This window comes from Bactrocera tryoni, chromosome 4 (assembly GCF_016617805.1).
Source record: "Bactrocera tryoni isolate S06 chromosome 4, CSIRO_BtryS06_freeze2, whole genome shotgun sequence".
In the NCBI taxonomy this organism is placed as follows: Eukaryota; Metazoa; Arthropoda; class Insecta; order Diptera; family Tephritidae; genus Bactrocera; species Bactrocera tryoni.
The window spans coordinates 35,430,959-35,452,434 of record NC_052502.1 but is presented as its reverse complement, the minus strand read 5'-3'; the positions used below and the strand labels follow the sequence as shown (position 1 = coordinate 35,452,434).

General features: G+C 35.8%; 1 protein-coding gene across 2 annotated transcripts in view; it reads left to right on the top strand.

Moving 5' to 3' along the window:
- The first annotated feature begins 3,774 nt into the window (after nucleotides 1-3,774).
- The window catches only part of LOC120773405, a 106,496-nt gene continuing 88,794 nt past the window's right edge, over nucleotides 3,775-21,476 (top strand). The window contains exons 1-2 of one of the 2 annotated variants that reach the window (XM_040102269.1): nucleotides 3,789-3,825; nucleotides 4,046-4,404. The gene's annotated coding sequence lies outside the window, so the exon portion shown is untranslated. Of the gene's footprint in view, nucleotides 4,405-21,476 lie in introns of both variants that reach the window. The other variant, XM_040102268.1, reaches the window with a different exon arrangement.

Here is a 21,476-nt window from a genome sequence, read left to right as displayed (position 1 = left end):
TGTCAAAATACACTCAAAAGGCATGAAATCGATGGGAAAATATTTACGTTGGCAACAAACACAATCACACACACACAGCAAGGTATACAATAGCACACAAGTGCATTGAAAAACTTGTAAGTGGAACAATAAAAATAAGTATAATCCTTAGCTGACAATTCACAGTTATGTATATTTTCATTGCCGAAAGGAAAAGCAAACAAAAAACAAAAAGCAAAAAGGTAAAGCTACATATTTATGTATGTGTGCGTGCATGTGACTGTGTTACAACTCTATTGGCAGGACACAATAGGTGCCCACGAAGCGGCAGCGGCGTAAAGGATCAGCAACATGACCATGCGAATCCTGTTGTTGGGCCTACAGTGACGATGCGCTGTTGTTATTGCTATTGATTGTGCCTTTATTATAAGCAAACGTGCTGAGTGTGTGTCGGTATGCATGTATGTAGGTATGTGTATGTATGTATATATAGATGTATTGGTCTATTGGTTTATTGGTTACTTGATTGTTGGTGCTGTGGTTGTTGTTGTTGGCGGCGTTGGCGGCGGTTGAAATGAAGACATTACAATGAGTGAATTATGGCCTTGTCTAAATGCGTGTAAAAACCGGCATTGAAGATAAGCATTGAGCGATTACATTGTGTAGAGCGCATAGCACACACAAGGATAATGCAGCCGGGATAGCAACAAAAATAGCAACAGGAAGAAATTGTTCTTAAGAATGAACGTATACTTGCACATGTGTGTGTGTGTGCATATATTTGTTGTTGCATTGGCGTGTAATGTTTGCATTCGCCCCCTTGTTGCCGTTCACTGCCTCTCGCCACTATGTTCTAGTGTCCTTCGTCCGGCTGCTTTCACTGCCGGTTAATTTTTGGCTGTCAGCCGTTGTGGCTGCCAAAAATCAGCTGTGCGCGCCTTGGCAATGCCAGGCAGTTAGACATCACTGATTGTTCGGAATTTATTTTATTTTCTTATTTTTTATGCTCCTTTTTGTGTTTTCGTACATTTTGGTGGATGTGTGGTGTATGTGGCGGCACGCCATTTATAAGATGAAAGCGCAATTATTTCCACTATTTTCATTTAAGCAATAAAAAAAGAAGCAGCAGCCAAAGAAAGGTCACACACAAACATAAATACATACAAACACACACCAAATGCTGTTACTGTTGTTATTGTTGTGTGATCGTGCAATTGGTAACTTGTTAGCAGCGTCCACCGCTGCTGCTGTCGATCAGGGTGGCAGTAAAAATAAAGTATATTTTCCTCTTAGCTTCTCTCCTCTTCCGTCTGCACCTTTTCATTGGTATATGTATGTGTGTATATAGGTGCGTAGTTTGAGTTTCAGTGTTGCCCATTTGATACGAGTAATTTGTGTGTTCTTAATTCCAGTGAATTTTTTCGGCTCGTAAGTGGTTTTTATGTAGCAGTTTTTCTTCAACTTTTTTCACCTACTGCCCGTTTTGAATCAAAAAGAAATTGAATTCTTTATATTGCGCTTGTCCTCTTACAGCCTTGGGAAATGGGAAATGCTATATATATGCGCGTGTGAACCGATTACTTGCTTGCATACTCGTGTGTATTTGGTTGTTTGTGTTGGTGTATAAAAAGTCTCAAATTTTATTAATTGGCGGACTTTTACTTCGCTGCACAATATCTTCGTCTCATCGCGAGACGTGACAGGAAATTTTAATGTCCACAAGAAGCCAATAAATTATGACACCAAGTTGTATTGGTGGGTTGGCTTCATTAATTGTAAAGAGTTTCCCTGGAGTATATACATATATGTATATGTTGTAAAAGATAGATATTTGTAGAGCACGATTCTCCATTTTCTTTTAAGTTTTAATTGAATATGTATCTTTGAATATGTTTCCATTTTATATAACGAAAGCCTTCATAATATTTTTAATATAGAGTTAGCATTGAGAAACCTGTTTTAGGGATATTTTATAATAATCCTTGACCAATGACAGCTCTAGTGACAGTAGAAAAACTTAGCAAATGTAAAATGATGAAGGGAAAAGAGAAGAGGTTACCAAAAGATCCGAAATTTGAGAACTGGATCATGGAGGGGATTGCGACCAAGTGGCAGTTGTTCACTGAAAGCGAAACAGCGGGGCCTGCCAAACAGCCAAAGGCAGAGAACGGTACAGTAAAGCTAAGCGTCAAGAAAGACCAGGAAAAATCCTCAACCCATGGACGGCAACAACGGTCAGCGAGATAGTCAAGAGGAACATAATCGTGGCGCTTATTGACCGGAGCAACCCCATGGTTCAGATCACAAGGGAGCAGTGAAAAAGAGTGTATCTGAAGCTAAAAGATGCGCGTTTCGCAAAACTGGATGGAGCCACTGCATGCCTATGCCAAAGTTTGATGGTGCGGGCTGGCTGAAAAGAGTGAAATCTTAAACTGTAAAGATGACCTTTTACTGCTAGGGTGGTGGAGAAACTTATAGGCCTGTGAAAGGAGCTGTAACCTGTTATAAGGGACCAGATTCCAAAGACCAACGATAAAACCGGGAAATGCAGCGAACCAGTGGATGCACTGCGACTACGCCAAAGTCAAAACTCTGATGTGCCGGCGGAAGGCTGGAGAGTGTTGAAGGTTATCAACTCCGTTAAGTGAGAAAGGTAGCCAGAACTAAATTCCCCAAATAAATGTATCTGCCGGAGACTTTTTGTACGGAAGGGTGGAAAAATTGCATAGAGCGAGAGGTAGATAAGGTAAAGGTAAGGTACTAGGGGCCACCTTGAAGCTTCTTAAAGCATAAGTGGGTGATCCGGAGATTCAACCTGACCCCGAGAAGAAGCTTGACCTCATATTGACAGGTCTCTTTCTCAATCTAGAGAGGATTGGCTACGTTGTAGCATTAACTAGTTTAGATACTATGAATGAATGGATAGGGAAATATAGTATCTGTACTAAGGTCGCCGTCATACTACAAATATATCCAGAGTACAACAAATAAAGTGATTATTGTTATACTGGTAAGGAAAGGTATGAAAATATATCTAGAGTACAACAAATAAAGTAATAATTCTTATTTGGGTTTGCTTAAAAAATCATGACCTAATTTACATTTCACGTTGACAGTGCTTTTTTCAAGACGACAAACTTTTCTCTATGGATTACCTTTCCTCAATGATTTTTAAATTTTTCTGATCTATAAAAATTAATGCAATTATTAATGTAGAATGCAAAATTGTATGAAAACTCTTATTAATATGCCCGTCTAATAAAAAGTAATATGTTATCGAAAAAGTATTAAGAAATTAATTAACATTATGTGTAAAAATTATTCATAAGTAGATGCGTTATTTATTGTAAAAATCAATAATATAAAGATTGAGTTTTATTTAGGTAGTATGTGAGAAAAAGTTTTGCATTTGTTAAGGTCTAAAAAAAATTATTTAAAATAATAATAATGTACCAAAAATTTATTTTTTAAGAATAGTTAGAAATCATTACAATTGGAAATAAATTTTTGTTTTGCATAATTCGCTTTTAAATTAATTTCGATTTTAAGAAATCATATATTCATCCATGTTATATATATATAGAATTATATTAACATAAATTGCATGCGCAGAATAATTGCATGCGATAAATTAATTCCAACATCATCGGCTCACACACTCTCTTCACGCACGATTGTGCCTGCGACAAAACTTCGCGCAACAACACCTTACACCCACCGTTTTATGGTGACACAAATAATAACAGCATAAGCAGCAGATCACTTGTTAATCGGCATTTTTCGCGTGCGGTCATCGGTGAAAAGTAGTTTAATTCGCGAAATGAAAATTGAAGTGCTAATGAAAAAGTAAATATATTACGAGTATTAAAGCTTTTTGCAAATTATAATGTGTGCTTAGTGTTTATTAAATCAAAGTTGTATAGTGTAAAAGTGTAAATCATAAGTGGAAGTTGGCAAATGTTAAAAGAAATAGTGCGTATTATTTTGTGTGCTGCATACATACATGCTACATATGTATGTATGTTTGACTATATGCATGTGCTGATCGGCTATTTGTATTATTAAGCAGTTGGGAAAGCGCTAGTGTCAATAGGTGTTAATTAAATGTGATAAATATGTGAATGTAATAAAATAAATCAAGAGAATAAAAGTTAGCCAATTAAAAAAAATGAAGTGTTAAAATTGTGTAGTTGTTTGTTGTTATAATACAAAAGTGTTATACTCGCAGTCGGAATGTTGTTGCCGTCGTTCGTGTTTTTTTCTCTTCGCTGCGTACGAGCGTTCGTTTTTTCGCTAATTCAATTGTGAATGAAATGCATTTTGCACAGCAACAAACATATGAACATATGTACATATGCATAGATTTGCAATGATTTGCTAGGTACTTATTGCTGTGGGAATGTTTTAAAGTTAACCAAGTTAGTGGTAAGTTTTAATTGGTATGGTTTTAAAGTAGCATCCAATTTATTAATATACATAAATTTAAATGTATTCACTTATTATGAAAATGTTGCAATACTGTTTTGACACATTTTCTTTAGAAAATATTGAATCTGCTTTATTTTTAAATTTTAAGTAAATAAGTGAAGAGGTCAAAGTTGGCGGTGCGGTGTGCAAAGGCCCAAGTGTAGGGAAATATTTCCAGGTTTTGACAAAACTTTATATTAAAACCTTTTGCCTAGCATTTATGATTAAAGAGTCAGCAAAACGTGAGGAAATTATTACATTAGGAATTTACAAACATACATACATACAGTGGACCAATAAAGTTTACATACACCTAATTCCATTAAATTCCGACACGTTTATTTGTTTCAAAATTAATAAATTTTGTGGTTTTTTTCTATCCATTTCAAGATATGTATATTTAACATTAAACATAGCATATCAAAATATTTTTTTTTTTACACAAATAAAAAAAATTAAAGTTAAAGCTTAAAATGGGCATAATTTATATCAAAAAAGTTTACGTACACTTATGAATGTTTACATAAAACAAAAGTAATTACAATACTTTTAACGGTTTTTGGCCTACATTTTGTTGCTATTACTGTCCCTAGACATCGTTGTATGCTCCTCACTCAATTTCTAGAATTATTTCCGGATATTTTGACCCACTAAGTCCACGATCCAGCTTTTTGGCCTTATTTTGATGAAATTCGATGTTTTCGAATACGGTTTTCCAAAAAGTTCCAGATATTTTGAATAGGATTAATGTCTAGTGATTGCGGGACCTATGGAGTTATTTTTATTTCCATAACAACCATTCATGTACAAGATAAGACATGTATTTTGGGTCGGTATCCTGTTGGAAATTGGTTTTGCTGCTATGAACAGCCGATTTAAGCACACTTAAAATTTAAATTTTTTTCCTAAAATGTTCAGATACATATGCTTATCCATGTTTTCACTAATAAAGTCCAAATGTCCAACTCTATATGCAACCATACACCCGCAAACCATAACATTACCCCCACAGTACTCTACCATTGGCAATACATTTTGTCCTTGCGACTCTTCATTGATCTTTCTCCACACTTTTCGTGATCTATTCGAACCAAATTTATTAAATTTTGAATCATCGGTGAACACAATGTTTTCCCAAAACCAATAAGGTTTGTTTAAATATTGTTTAGCAAACGCCGACATTTTCTTTTTATTAACCTTATATATGTATGTATGGCTTACGACGCGCGACTCGTCTATGATAACCAGCACTCTTCAACAAATTCCTTACTGTTTGTAGATTTATTTTTTTGTGTACATTTCAAAAATGTATAAGCATATGTATCTGAGCATTTTAAGAAAAAGATTTAAATTTTAAGTGTGCTTAAATCGGCTGTTAATAGCAGCCATTTCTATTTACCACAGGATAACGACCCAAAACACACAACTTATCTTGTACGTGAATGGTTGTTATGGAAATAAAAATAACTCCATAGGTCCCGCAATCGCTAGACATTAATCCTATTCAAAATATCTGGAACTTTTTGGAAAACCGTATTCGAAAACATCGAATTTCATCAAAATAAGGCCAAAAAGCTGGATCATGGACTTAATGGGTCAAAATATCCGGAAATAATACTAGAAATTGAGTGGGGAGCATACAACGATGTCTAGGGACAGTAATAGCAACAAAATGTAGGCCAAAAACCGTTAAAAGTATTGTAATTACTTTTGATTTATATAAAAAATCATAAGTGTACGTAAACTTTTTTGATATAAATTATGCTCATTTTAAACTTTAACTTAAATTTTTTTTATTTGTGTAAAAAAAAAAATATTTTGATATGCTATATTTGATGCTAAATATACATATCATGAAATGGATAGAAAAAAACCACAAAATTTATCCATTTTGAAACAAATAAACGTGTCGAAATTTAATAGAACTAGGTGTATGTAAACTTTATTGGTCCACTGTATGTATTTATGTACACGTATTACCGATGCGCATGATGCATCTATTATACTAATTTAAGTGTAAGTATAAGTAAGTATGTACATATGTACATACATACATATATCATCCTACGAATAATTGCAAATAAGTGTAGTATCAGCAGATCAATTGTCAGTCGGCATTTTTCGCGTGCGGTCAGCGATGAAAATATGTTTAGTTGGTGGTAGGGAAAATTTAACTTGAATTGAGTGTTTAGTGTAAATATGTTTGTGAGTAATAAGTGAAATTTTACAAGTGTTGAAAGAAATATTGTGTGTGCTACATAGTAGTATACATATGTGTGTAATAATACTTAAATATATGGGCATATCCGTACTTTTTATTATACTTATATTCGCGTGACAATACATACTGTTAATTTGTGTGAAAGTATTTAAATAAATTTGAAAACAACAGTGCAATGTTAAAATTTTATAATATGTTATGTTATAATTTATGCATTTATGCATTTAAAATCGCATGCTGGAGGAAAATATTGAGTGGCGTTCTCATCATTTGTTTTTTGCTTCTTCGGTGCGTTCATTTGTTTATTTGGCTGCATTCATTTATCAATGGAGCAAGTACGATGTAATACACGCATATGCGTGTCTGTGCATGCATAACTTTGCATGTGAACTAATTATTAAAATTTTTTATTTTATTGAGCATAATAATACATTAGTTTAATTGGTAAAATTTTAAACTAGCATCAGTGTTAACATACTTATGTAAGTACATAAGTATGTAAGTATATTTAAGTTTATAAAAACAAGAGGCATTTGAATGTTTTGCAAAAATTTTGTTTACAGAGTCATTATATACTTAGTTTTCTTTTTGATTTGTTGATCTTATAGTTTATAAAAATGTTAAAATTTCGTTTATCCATCCACTTTACTTTGAAATTTAAATTGTTTTCAATTCAAAACATATTTAATTTTGTATTGAAATTAATACGAATAATCCACATGACATAATTCTTCTATTATGCATCCATCAATCCATGCGTATGGTGTATTTCATGCGTGGAATAATAACATGCGATAAATTTATTTCATGACCATCTGCTTACTCACTCTCAATTGTGCGTGAATGCTTCTGTAAGAAAACTTCGCCCAACAACACCTAACTCCCACCGTTACGCGGCGTCGTAAAATAAAAGCAAAGTAACATTTAGTATCAGCAGATCAGTTGTCTATCGGCCTTTTTCCCTTGCGGTTCACGGTGAAAATTAAGAGAAAAATTAAGTGCTACATAAAAAGAAATATATTATTATCATTGTTTATTGCAAATTATAATGTGAGCTTAGTGATCATTAGGTGTATAGTGTAAATATGTAAATTATAAGAGAAAATTTGTAAAGGTTAAAAGAAATGGTGCGTGTTCATTTCATGTAATGATCGGTGTTATAAAGTATTAGTGGAAGTGTTGGTGCCAAGGGTTTTTAAATTAAGTGTGATAAATACTTATGTCAAAATTATAAAATAATTAGAAAATGCAGTGTAAAGTGAATTTTTAAAAATCATTTCATTAAAGCTTAAATGTCGCATGCACGAAAAAATACCATGTAGTGTGTTCGTTTTTTCTTTTGCTTGTTTTCGTTGCGTCCGAACGTTCGTTTTACTTCGTGACTTAAAGTCTGCATTCAAAGTAATGGAATTATGTAAGCGTTTGCATACAAATTGTGTTTCAAAAAAATAATTTTCACTAACAGAGTTGTAATTGCTATTTACTTTCGAAAATTAATGAAATTTGATTTAGTTTTAAGGTGAGTTTTAATTTAGTATTAACAATAAATAGTAGTTTTTGATATTTTTTGATTTTTATTTAGAAGGTGTTGCAAGGAATTACTTAAAAAAATATTTGATTCTAAAATCGTAATAAAAAATTGTAAGGTTTGTTTTTTCAAAAAAAAATATTTATTCAAATTTTATTTATATTTAAATTTAAAACTTGGAATAACCAAAAAAATAATACTTTTTACGTAAAATGCTGCAGTGAAAAAATGGAAATATGTATGTATATACATTTTGCTAACTGAAAAACTATAATTAAAAGTAATCGACAAATGTGTTAAAATAGATTGAAATTTTATGAAAAATAAATTTTCCTTCTCGAATGCTAATTTGTGAACAAGAAGGCTGCAATTGGAAAATAATATAAGATATTTTTTTTTAATTTTTTAGTTATAAACTTCTTATCAATAATTTTTATTATTCTTCAATCGTTATAAATATTTAATGTTTAAAATTTTCAGTTTTAATCTGATTTGTGGAATTAAAACTGTGTTTTTAATTTATCAATACAAAAAAAAATTAATTGCAATGTCAATTAAAATTTGTAACGCATTATTTACAACACTGATACATACAAATATATTTGAAATTTGGTTTATATAAATTATATACGCGATATCGAAAGCAATACTACACATCTAGTATTTCTTAGTATTTGGGTTAGATGTAAATCCAGGTCCCCTTGTCGTCGGTTTATCCACGAATGGATGTCCGGTATCAGCCTTTGAGTGAGGTTGCCACCGCTGTCATATAACATTATTAAGCTTTTGACACGCTTTTCTCATTTTGCTCCTATAGACGGTAACTTGTATACCCGCTCTTATTCGTCACCCTGAATGTCAATGGGCATCATACAGGCTATTACTTCAGCAGCATCCCTTGATATTGTTCATAAAGCATTGATAACTTAGTGCCGACAGCCTTGTGCACTGTGCTTATTTGTCAGGCATATGCTTTAATGCATAGCGCCTGGATCGATATTGGAGCCGCATATAATACAACCGATCTCATTACCTTAGCGAGTAAAATTCGCCAGCAGAAACGCATGCAGCCTTTATTTGCCATTATTCTTGATAATGCGTTTAGGATTTAACTCGCTTTAGCTGCAGTGTATTTCAGGTGGTCCTTAAATTTGAGACTTAAGTCTATTATTACTCTCAGATACTTTAGTTGTGGCTGTGAATGATTTTCGTAGACGGTTTATACACTCATTGCATTTCATAGGTACCGAAGTTTTCAAACGGTTCCATTTTTTATGGTGAATTAATTGGGTATCGTTTCAATATTACATTTTTACGAAATGGGTAGTGCTTTAAGCTAAATACCCGCAATTATGCATTTTATTGAATTTCAATGACAGCGTTTAGCAAAATGCTTTGACTGCTTAAGTGATTACATACATTTGCAAATTTGCATATACAGGCAGATTTTCCTCATAGCTCGATATGTGCGCGTGCGTATGAGTCAGTAGCGCCACAGCATGATGTCTGGCACTTTTAAAAAAGCATCCACGCATTGTGCCATTGTGTGAGACCCGAGTGTGATCACAATCAAGAAATGGCACATAAGAAAATTGTTCAGAGGATTTTGAAAAAAACAAAAAATATTTACATATATTTGTTCATGTGTGAATGTGTATATTTCGTCCATAGCGGCTCTCCGAAGTTGGTGAATTCCGTACTGGCAATTTTTTTGTTGAACCGCTTGACTTTGGCGCATCTTCTTCAGCGACAATGCGAACAATGCATAAAAAAATATTACACATACATAATCAGCCGCAGTCAGAGGAATAAAATGAGAATAAATAAAAGACACTACAATAACAACAACAATGTGTTTAATGTGTGCAATAAATGCAAGTTGGATAACAATAAACAAACAATTACGGCTCTGTGTCGCATCACGGCCATTTGTATGGGCCCGCTGTGCCGCCATTGGACACACTTATATATATGTATATATGTATATCCACCACCCCTCAAAAAAGCCAAGCGACACCAACGAAATATGAACAACAATGGCGTTCAGCAAAAGTCAAAGAAAAACTTTGCAACGCATGTGCCAAAAACGATCGCCAATCGGTTAAAGTATGCGCGCCACAGGGTGCCCAACCAACCAACCGACGTCGTGCAACAACCGCTGTCAATCGTGGCAAGCAGCCATCTGACTAACAGGCTGCGCGTAAGCGATTGTGCTGCGATGCATAAAGTGATATTGTGCAACATTCATATTCATCGTATGAAAAAGTGCTCAGCGACCGGTGGAGTGCTGCTGCTGGTGTGTGTTTGCTGTGTGCGAGTCCAGGCGTTGAGGGAGTTGGTTAAGCCAATCTTGTTGCATGCTTAATATGTGCGCGTGTATGCCGAGTTTTTGCCAAGGTGTCGGAATGCAAATTTTTCGCCACGCCACTGTTACATCTTGTCTGGCACTTATTGAACTAGCAAATACTTATGGGCATACTTAAGCAAATAAATGCATGGAAGTGCGAAAAATATGGACTGGCGCTGAGCTGAGTCGCACACAGGGGGTAATGTTGCAAATTGTTGTGGCACGCCTGCCGCAACATCATGGTGGACATTTATTGGCGCAAATGTAGTAACTACTTTCAAGTTATTGCCTACGTAGGTTGCCTTTAATATTAGGGATTTGGCAACCTCAGTGTTGCAATCTGGAAACTCATAGTTTTATCGTAAAATTTTTAGCAAAAAATTAAATTAAATAGTTAACATTTTCGCGTTTTTTATTATAACTTTCGACGTGTTCTGTTCATCTGTGCACTTTATATGAGTTAGACCTTCAAGGATCAGTGTTTATCGAGGGTATAGTGAATTGAATAGTTTCGTAGATCACTCCAAGACGAATTAAGGGAATGTTTTTGTTCAAAAAGCTATTGGTGCTGTGCGCTAACTGATGTTGCACGATCGTCATATGACCTATCATGGGATTGAGAAACCTACGGGCATCAATATTGTTTTCAATATTACATGAATGTTTGAATGTAAGAAAAAATTATTAATGTTGTATCCCACAACAATTTGTCAATCGGTCAAAACAAGGCTCGTATCTATTGGTTGAGAGAAAAAACAACCAAAAACAAACTGCGATATCGAAACCTATAAAAACGTGATAGATGATAAATTAAGCGTACGATCCCGAAAGTAAACTGCAGTCGACTGTATAGACGTTTCGAGATTAGCCGCTGATTTCGCATAAAAGCACTTTCAAGCAAATGATTACCTGTTTTTTTTTTGAAAAAAAATGGACATTTCGCAACCATACTACTGGAACAATGCAGAACAGTAAATTGTGAGTGGTACACAATAATTCACTCTTCACCGCGACCATTCGAGCTCTCACACATCGAATGAAACAGGTGCATTTTTGAGCACTCAAAACTTCGATTTGATGAGCAATCCAACATAAAGTCTTGACTTGGCACCGAATGACTTCTTTTTATTCCGGTTCGTAAAAATAAACTAAAAAGTCAAAGTTTTTCTACACCCGATGATCCGGTTGCTAGGCTCAAAAGCCATGTTTTGGAGATATTAAGAGTGGCAATAGTGCCTGCAATAATGCATGTAAAATTAAATAGAACTTAATGTAGAATATTTTAAAAACAATAAAATTTTCGTTCTCTAAGCCCGAAATGTAAAAGGTAACCTACGTATGGGGTATTAAGGTAAATTGGCACAAGAATAAGGAACTATAATAATAATTAAATAATTTGTGATCATTAATTGGTTCTTGCATTCAAAAATATTTTTCAAAATGCATATGTAAAAATCAATATAAGGTTAGCTGCCATAAAAATTGGTGGAAAAAATCATGCCCTTGTATGGAATAGTCTTTTATATTACAAGTTCTATTTTATATCACAAATTCTCTTCATAAAATTATTGACCAAGGCTATGTTATAATGTTCGCATACATGTTTTAGATCGAACGATTATACCATATAGCTGCTATATAAGGTGAAAAATCAAAATCTATTTTTTTATATTGACAGCTTTTTTATTTTGCAAGATATCTGCACGAAATTTGGCATACTTGGATTAAAGTATGTATATATGTATGTATAATTGAATGTTAATGTATGTATAGTAGAAAAGAACCTGTGAAGGAAGTTAACAATTTTTCTTGTTTTCGAATCTGTATGTAGGAATAAACCTCTTTTAAAATATTGATAGCGAAGAATAATACATTATTTTTAAAGCAGGCCTTTGAAGCTCAAAAGATCATCAGGTCGGTATCATACCATATTTTTCATACATTTGTACCCAGATCGGAGAGATCATCTCCAGAGAACATAGATTGCATACACGAAGGGTTGCAAAGCTAAAAACTTCGTGAAGATAGGTATCCTAAAAGGATACATGGGTTTACATGTTCCTAATTTCGAAATTTTGTTTGTCTTATTAAATTGTACAATAACTCTAGAATATTTCAAATTAATCCGAGTAATATATGGAATATTGCCCTAAATTTTCAAATTGATCCGAGTAATAGTTTAGGAGATACAGCTAATTTCCTATACAGAGCCTCAGAAAATATCGCTAAAAATTGAAAAGCATCCTTAATCCTCAAAATGCTCAATTATTTCTAAATAAATCTCCACAATATCTTGTTATTGCCTTCTGTGGAACCTCCTTCTCACAACTCTCAGCGACTAATGAGTGCTGATGGCATGCTGCGCGCCTGTTGTGTGGCAGCACGTTTCCGTTTCTACTTAATTTAGTCGCGACACCCCCACAAGTGCGCATAGCATGTTAAACAAATAATGGAGCATGCGCTTTACGTGGTGGCATATTCCAATTTGAGCAATCGCGCCGCACGAGTCCTTAACGATATCCACACCAGGCACCGAGCAACATAACACAGCCAACACAGTCAGCGAGACATCAATCGACCGGATGTCTGCCGCATACCATAGAGTCCACTTTTGAAACTAGCGCGCGCCTTCGTCACTTATACTGTCACACATACAATTTTGTAGTTTTACGACGGGCTGCTACCCCTAGAAGATCAACAACACAAAGAACGCATCGTCTCCACACATCGCTTAATAAACGCAATACCTGTCTTTCGCATTCATCGCATCCCATCCCATCTCGTCCCACTCAGCTTAAGCGGCTTGGAAGGATCTGATGAATGATCTCATGTCGTTTTATGTGGCCAACTAGGCACTTTTATTGCTGCTGTTTCTGTTGCTTGCCGCGGCTGCGGTTCCTGTTGCTGTCGTCGTCTATACCTTGTTCAAGTGTTGGCGTTGTTGTTGTAGTTCTTACTGTTGCAGCTCCAATGGTGTGGGGATCGACGCTTTGTGCTCTGTGATCGCATAAGGGCTACATTTGTACTACGTGTGCGCTCAACCTACTAAATGAGATCAAATGCGATAGCGCCATTCTATATATACTATGTACGTGTGTATGTATGCGTAAGCAAATGACTACCCATGCCATGGTTCTAGAATGTACAATATGTGGTATGTGTGTATGTAAGAGTGTAGTTATGCGGTGGCCCTTAGAGTGGCGTTGAAACTGACAATGAGCGGCGGTGATGATGGCGAGCGCCTCGTTTCACGGGTTCCCGCTGTTAATGCTTCATTGCCTGTTGTTATACTCGCATTATAACTATGTGTAGTATTTATTACTGTTGTTGTGGCTGCTGCTGGCAATTGCTTACTTATTTGGTCAGCTCGTTTGTTCGGTGGCTCCTTTGCTCATTTCGGTGGCTCTTGGCTATAATTCAAGCTTGTTGATGAATCCCTTTCTTTTTTTTCGGTTTACGTACGCTTATTCGTTGTGTTTGCAGACAATTAACTCTTAAGCATGGATATATTCATATTATCGTTGGGCTGTTCCGCCATGTGAAGGTGTTAAGATTGCTCTAAGGCCCCGTCTTTTGACTTGTTTCCTTATATTTGTCTAACTAAGAAAAATTTCGAAGCTCAGTAGTTTGAATCGTTCTTGGGCGTAATGTCGGGTATTATCAAAATATATATGAGATCAGATTGGTCAATAGAGCTTTATGGCAGTAACATATTTTATAATATATTCCTTTTCTATATACAAGGAAGTTTCGATAACAACCTTAACTCAGGAACTCTCTATCGGTACGACGGATTTAAGAAAAATAAAAAAAGCAATAGTTGTTGGTGATTCGGGTCCTGTTTTTGGAAGGTGCAAACCACAGTGGAATCAAATAGCTTAGCTTGGATGCCGCATACGACGACTCTTCTGCTTCGGTGGCGATCGTCAAAAGGTGGTTTAACGACTTTCAGCGTGGTCGAACCTCCGACTTTGGTCGATCCCAAGTGCCGCGAAAACGTCTACTACAGATGATAACGTAATAAAATATCATGCCCTCGTAATGCCAGATCTGTAATTGGAGATACGCGAGTTATCCAATAGTTTACATTGGTTATACCCTATATGAAATTTTAGTTATGAGAAAGCTAACGGGCAGCTGAGTTCTGGGTTTGCTTACTTCACCAATCAGTGCAAAAACAAGATCATTCTTAACAGTGTACGACGCTATTTATCCGATAAAGTTTTTCTGACAAATACCAAATAACAGTCCAAACGATAAATTTCACCTCGTACCCGTACTACGACAAAAAATGAGAAGACTGTCTTGGGCTGGAAAGAGAATGATTACTGGGATTCATTAGGTGTGATTTAAATCGACTAGTACCTGCGGTCAATGACTCTTCTTCTTTATTGGCGTAGACACCGCATATGTGGTTATAGCCGAGTTTACAATAACGCCAGTCGTTCTTCCTTTTTGCTGTTTGGCGTCAATTGTTGATTTCAAGTGTAGCCAGGTCTTTCTCCAAGTGGTCTTTCCAACAGAGTGGAGGTCTTCTTCTTCCTTTGCTTTTCCCAGCGAATACTCTCAGAGCTGGCGTGTTTTCATCTATTTGGATGACATGACCTAGCCGCTGTCTCTTAATTCGCTAAACTATGTCAATGTCACCGTATATTTCGTACAGCTCTTCTTTCCATTGACTGATGTACCAGCCGTTGCCAATGTCTAAAAGGCCATATATCTTCCGCAGAACCTTTTTCTCGAAAACTCGTAATGCCGGCTCATTAGATGTTCCTAAATGTTGTTTACTTTTGATTGGGGAAGTTTTTACGTGGCGTGTGTCAAACCGAGAGCACAACGCTTGGAAGGGAATGGTTCGCCTTCTCACTTCAGCGGCCTTCAAACGGATGTTCTTTGGCTACCTAGGAGATACTTGGTTTAAAACCGGGAGTAGTGAGCTGCTTGAGCCATATAAGGCAATCATCTCTGGCCACTCCCAAGTGAATGGCGCTCAGAGAACTTTCCTCACGCGTGAACTTCTACCCATGACTGCATCCTCTACACATGGTCACATGGCTCTACTATGCCGAATAATTGTGCTGATTGGATGGCTAATTGCAGAAACATGTTCCCATTCGGATGTTGCTCCGTCCACCGTATAATTTTAGAATTCGCCATATTTTTGTTTCGAAACGTGTAAAAGTCTCTCGACGGGCAGTAGTTTAAATAAGAAATCAGCGGCGCTAGGAGGCTTACTTTGAATGCCGGTACTACCACTTGGAAGCCACATATTTCTCAGACTGGCTATTGAAGTTTGAGAATCGTTGCATCTAGTTTTGCGCGCTAAAAAGATATCATTTTGCGAAGTAAAATACCTTTTTTTTAATTTTTAATTTTTTTGTAGGCTTGTAGGGCCACCCGTACTATTTTCTGCCAATTTCCAATAATTGAAGAATAAAATGGTATTCAGTACCAGATTAGGATATTTTAACTTGGTCTCAATATAAAGGTATCGATATGTGTGAGCTCTCTAATAATTAAGATTTACAAAAAAGAGGTTTTATCAGTTCTTTGGAGCGTTTGAAAGTTATACAAACGCATGGAAATGGTTTTACAAGATATAATATTACGATACATAAAAAATACATACATATATTTTGTATGGCTGCTGCCTCCTTGTTTCGCCGACTGGTTTCATTTTCACTGATCTCTTCAGTATTTTTTGTATTTGTATTACTTTTGTGGTACAACATTTTTGTGGACATTGTCATTGGCGAAATTTATTGTTTGAGGTATTTGAGAACCGCCAAAAATTCCACGACTGTGCACAAAAAACAATAGTGGTGCGCCGCTATAACAAATCGATTGAACTGACGCAATGCAAACGATTGTCTACCAAAATTCATGCAAATGAAATTAAACGTATTAACATATAGCTGTACATATGTATATGCAGAAAAGACAATTCCGATTTTGAGCTGTCGCCGCACACTTTCGACCATGCAGGAATTAAAGGCTTGTATCAACCCTTCTTTCATATTTTTTTCGTGTTTCTTTTCAATGTCGAATAGTGGCGCAGCTCGATCATTGTCGGTGCGTAAAAGACCCGAAAAATGTTGAATAAAATTCATAACACAAACGAGAATAGTTCACACAAACATAAAAACAAAAAAAAAAACAGAATGCAAAAAATGCGCCAAAATCAATAAAAAAAGGCGCACTGAGTAAGAAGCCTGCCAAAACATGAATGAATCTGTTGAATGGCTTGCGGAGGTATGGTGCTCGTATCCAAATTGGCAACACGCATGCACAGACATCAACTGCGGCTACCGCAACTGGCGGTGCAATCCTGTCGGACGCGCGTTGTCTCCTTCAAGTGGCGATTCACTTCGCCAGACCGCTGCCGACTTGTCTTGTTTGTGGTTGTAGAATTAGTTGTTGTGGTTAGTAAAACATGGTGTAAATTCACACACCAACTTGAATTGAATTGCTCATCGGCAGTGCAGCTATTTTATTTTCTTATTTTCGACTGACTGCCGAAAGACGCCATGACCGTCGTCGAGGCTTCTGATCCAATTTTTATATGAACGCATCACAGTTTCACTTCCTTTGGCGCATTTTTTCACTTTTTAATTTCATTTTTGGCTCCATACTTTTTTCGGGCTACGTGTGGTATTGTTTGTTATGCGAGAGCGCTATAATAGCCATACAGGCGTGTGTATATAGTTACTGCTGCTTCCACATCCTCGACTCGGTCGCGTACCAAAATTATCTGCTTATCTTGTCTTGGCTCGCTTTTTGATCGAAATGCAACTGCTGCTACCTTTCGGTTACTTTTTCACTTTTTCCTTCAATTTGCTGTAGTTGTTGTTGTTGTCGTTGTCGCCTGGTTTTATTTCGTAGTTATTTAAATTTATACGCTTTACGTGACACTTGTTAGCAGCTGAGTGGCACCAAAGCTACAAACCAAGCCAGCCAAAAAAGAAGAAAAGCAACAACAGCAAGAACACGTCTCCAGACTCGCGGTTGCGTTGATCGTCGTGGTTTTCGCGCTTGTCATTGCATTCACTTTATGATCTTCGAATGCACATATAATTTAATACACATAGCCGACATTGCATTTGTAGGTTGCCGTTGCTATGTAAATTATGCTCTGTGGCACTTTGATGATTTTATGCAAATTTTGTTGATATTTTTGTGACATTTATGTGCTCACTATGCCTCTTATCCCTTCTGTGAAGATTTCGCAAATATTCTTATTTTGTTTTTAATGCAGTAGCGCACCTTTAACATTGTAGTTGTTAATGGTATTTGGTAGATAATGTTTTTTTTTTGGTTTTTTAACGAAATTTTCAATAATATCTCAATGTAGGCTTTTATAATTTTTTAAAAATATTTTTAAGTTGTTTATAAAACATAACACTAATTGAGTTTTGGGCAAATTGCATTGCCTACATAAAACTAAGAAACCTGTTAATTTTGGCTGCACCGCAGCTATAAGAACAAGATATACAAGATGCTTTCCAAAGTAAACAGGACTTTTTGAATCTATATGTCGACTGGTGCGTTAGAATCTGCTATCTTCGTCGATTGTCCAGTGAGAATTTCCTGAGATTTCATTGATTGGAAGTGAAGTTAATGCGTTTTAAGTGTCAGTATGTTTTTTTTATCGGTGCGAAAATGACCTTCGAACAAAGAGCATAAATGACGATCAACATGTGGGCCAATCAAAATCCGTGATCACCGGAAATTCCATCGAAACTGTGCGTGAATTCATCAAAAATCAGCCGAAATCATTATTGAAATTCAAGGAAATGGAATTGAACATCTCCAAAACATCGATTTATCGCATTTTGATCGAATATTTGGGCTTACGAAAGGTGTGTGCACGGTTTGTTCCGCATAAATTGACTGACGACCAAAAATTGCTCAGAATCCAAAATTCGAAGGACGATTATTTGGCCATAAATCACATTTTAACCATTAAAGACTCCCCGTATTCACCTGATATGGCACCGTGCAACTTCTTCCTTTTCGGAAAATGCATTTGTCCCTGAATGGAAAGCTTTATGCAGACGTAGAAGCCATTCATTAGGCTTGCACCGGCATACTGGCGGCCATACCGGCCAACGAGCAAAAACACTCGTTCGACATGCTTTTGGGCCGTGCAAAAAGCAGGAGAAAAGGAAAAAGAGACTATTTTGAATAAAATAAATTGATTTTGCCGAAAAACCCATTTGTTCTGTGTTTTTTTTTTGTAAGTCCTGTTTATTTTGTAACGCTCCTTGTTTTATCAAACAAAAAGTTTTCCTGTACAAGTACTTGATTTTGATCGATCAGTTTGCATAGCAGCTATATTCTATAGTGAACCGTCAGTATTTCAACAAATTTAAAGGTTCTTAGGGGAAAAGTACATAAGTAAAAAATCTCGGATTGTTATCTCAATATCGGAGATCCCGAACTAGGGTATATACCAAGAGTCAGACAGATGGCCTTGGCTAAATCGACCTAGCTCGTCTCGCTGATAATTTATGTACATTTGGAGACAAAATGTAAGCAGTTGTCATTACTCATTAACTGTGAAATATTTGCTATTAAAACAATTTTGTTCTAGTTATATCTTTACTTTACTTTATTACAACTAAATATGTCGGAAATCTTTCATTCCGAATATTAAAACATATTTTTTTTCAAAGCAAGAAATTGTATTGGCCAAAATAATGGGTGTAGAATATTTTCTTTCTAAATAAAACAAAAAATTTTTATTCCGTTCACGGGTTTTTTATTTCCAATTCTATTCGGCATGGATTGAATAAATTTTTGTCTGATTTCCAATGTGGTATCATTCCAACGTTTGTTTGCTTTCCGCCACGATTGCTCGTTATTTTGAAATAAATGAAAATGCTGCCAATCTCCTCTTGGGATCACTCCGCAAGTTCTCATTCGGCAAGGGATCAGGAGATTGACTAGGCCATTACATGCAGGTCAGCTACCAACATCGATGTACTATGTATTGTTTATAATACCATCGCAGCGACATGCTTTCTTCAGCATATCGATGCGATTTTGCAAAATATCTTGTCAGTAGAAATATCGCCACACCACACCACTCCCATGTTTAATTGTTTTTGTAGTGTATCTATAATCAAATGTTTTACCTTTAGGCCGGCGGACAGTTCCTTTACAATAGTTTCCGTAAATATTAAACTTAATTAATGCTACTTATAGTACTTGTCAGGGAAGAAAAAAGTATGTGTGCATTTTTTTGATGTTCATGGGATCAGAGTCCCATATTTTGGAACATTGATTCTTATGTAAAATTGAACGAGGAATCGAATGAAATTTTCAAAAAAAAGTTGGTAAAAAAGCACAAAAAACTGGTTTTTTGGAAAAAATTTTTTTTTTTCGGATTTTGAAATTATTTTTATCAGAAAGCTGAGTTTTTTTCTTACATAAAATTGTATAATTTCAAAATTTTTTGCACTCAATATTAGTAATAGTAATTTTTTTGTTTGATTGTTTAATGGGTATAATCGGACCACTGCCACGCCCACAAATCGCCATTAACCGAAAACATATAAAGTGCCATAACTAAGCACTAAACTAGATATAAAACTGTAATTTGACACAGGGGATCACAGTAGCAAAGGGCACCTTTGGATAAAGAAATTTGAAAAAGTGAGCGTGACCACGCCATATCTCCTAAACTATTAAGGCTATCACAACCTTATGTGCTCAGAGCAATATTATATATGAACTCCTACAGACAGTGGGACAATGGATGAAATCGGAATATAACTCGGCTCACTTCCCGTATAACGGTATTATTAAAAACTACTAAAAGCCCCGAGGTATGAGAACGCTTTAGAAGGGCCGATGTGAAAATTAGACATTAGGTATGGCACCGCTCACTTTATGGTGAATTCACATGTGTCGGAACCCGACCTACCGATTTCGACTAAATTTAGTACGTAGCATTATTTTCACATTCCTATGTGACAGTGTGAAAATTAGTGAAATCGGACTACAACCACGCCCTACTTCCCGTATGGCACAATTTTAAATTCCACTTTCACTTTCCAGTACACAAATTAAAAAGTAATCAAAATAACGGGATAAGACTTTACATGAATATTGCGTTTGCCACCATATGACCAAAAATTGTCCAAATCCGACCAAAACTGTACAAGCTCTTAGGTACCGGATATGTGGACCTTAACATCTTAAGTGACTTTTGACCGAAAATATCGGTCAATGTGTCAGATATACAATTGTAATTCAGATAGAATACTTTTCACTCTGTGTATTAAAAATGGGTTGAATCGGGTCAATACATCTCTGAGCCCCCATATAGCTAATAAAAGATTTTCGAACTTCCAGGTGACTTTATGCTGGATATATCTGTAAATATTTGAGTTATCTCAATGAAAATTAAAGAATTTGTTTTACTCATAACAGTATATCTTTGCTGGTTAACCGATTTTGGAATACGACACATCAATATTTTGTCAGTAAAATAGACAGCAGGATCTAGATTTTACTCCTAGGTGTAATAACTTTCAGATGCGAATGTTTTTTGTAATACCCGTAGATATATCAGCCTCCTTAGTACGGGGGCAACCTAAACAAGTTTTAACTTAAATCCCTAAGGTTCCTCTCTGTTTAGGTATTTATCACTTTAATTTTTATACGCCTTATGGTTTCCTTAGTCTGATTCTTTTCCTCGTCTGCAGCATACATGTGTAGGTATCATTCTATCAACCGTATTTGGTTACTGCTGCCTTATTAACACATCAGTAAACTTTCAACATCAGCTGCCACCAATCACGCTTACCAATATGCTCGCCAGCACATAGTATACGGTCGCCCAAGTGCCAGCTTTTATCTAAAATGGCAACAAGGTTGGCAGTTGGTCAGGCTTCTTTCCGCCGCGATTAGATTTCACACGCGGCCCT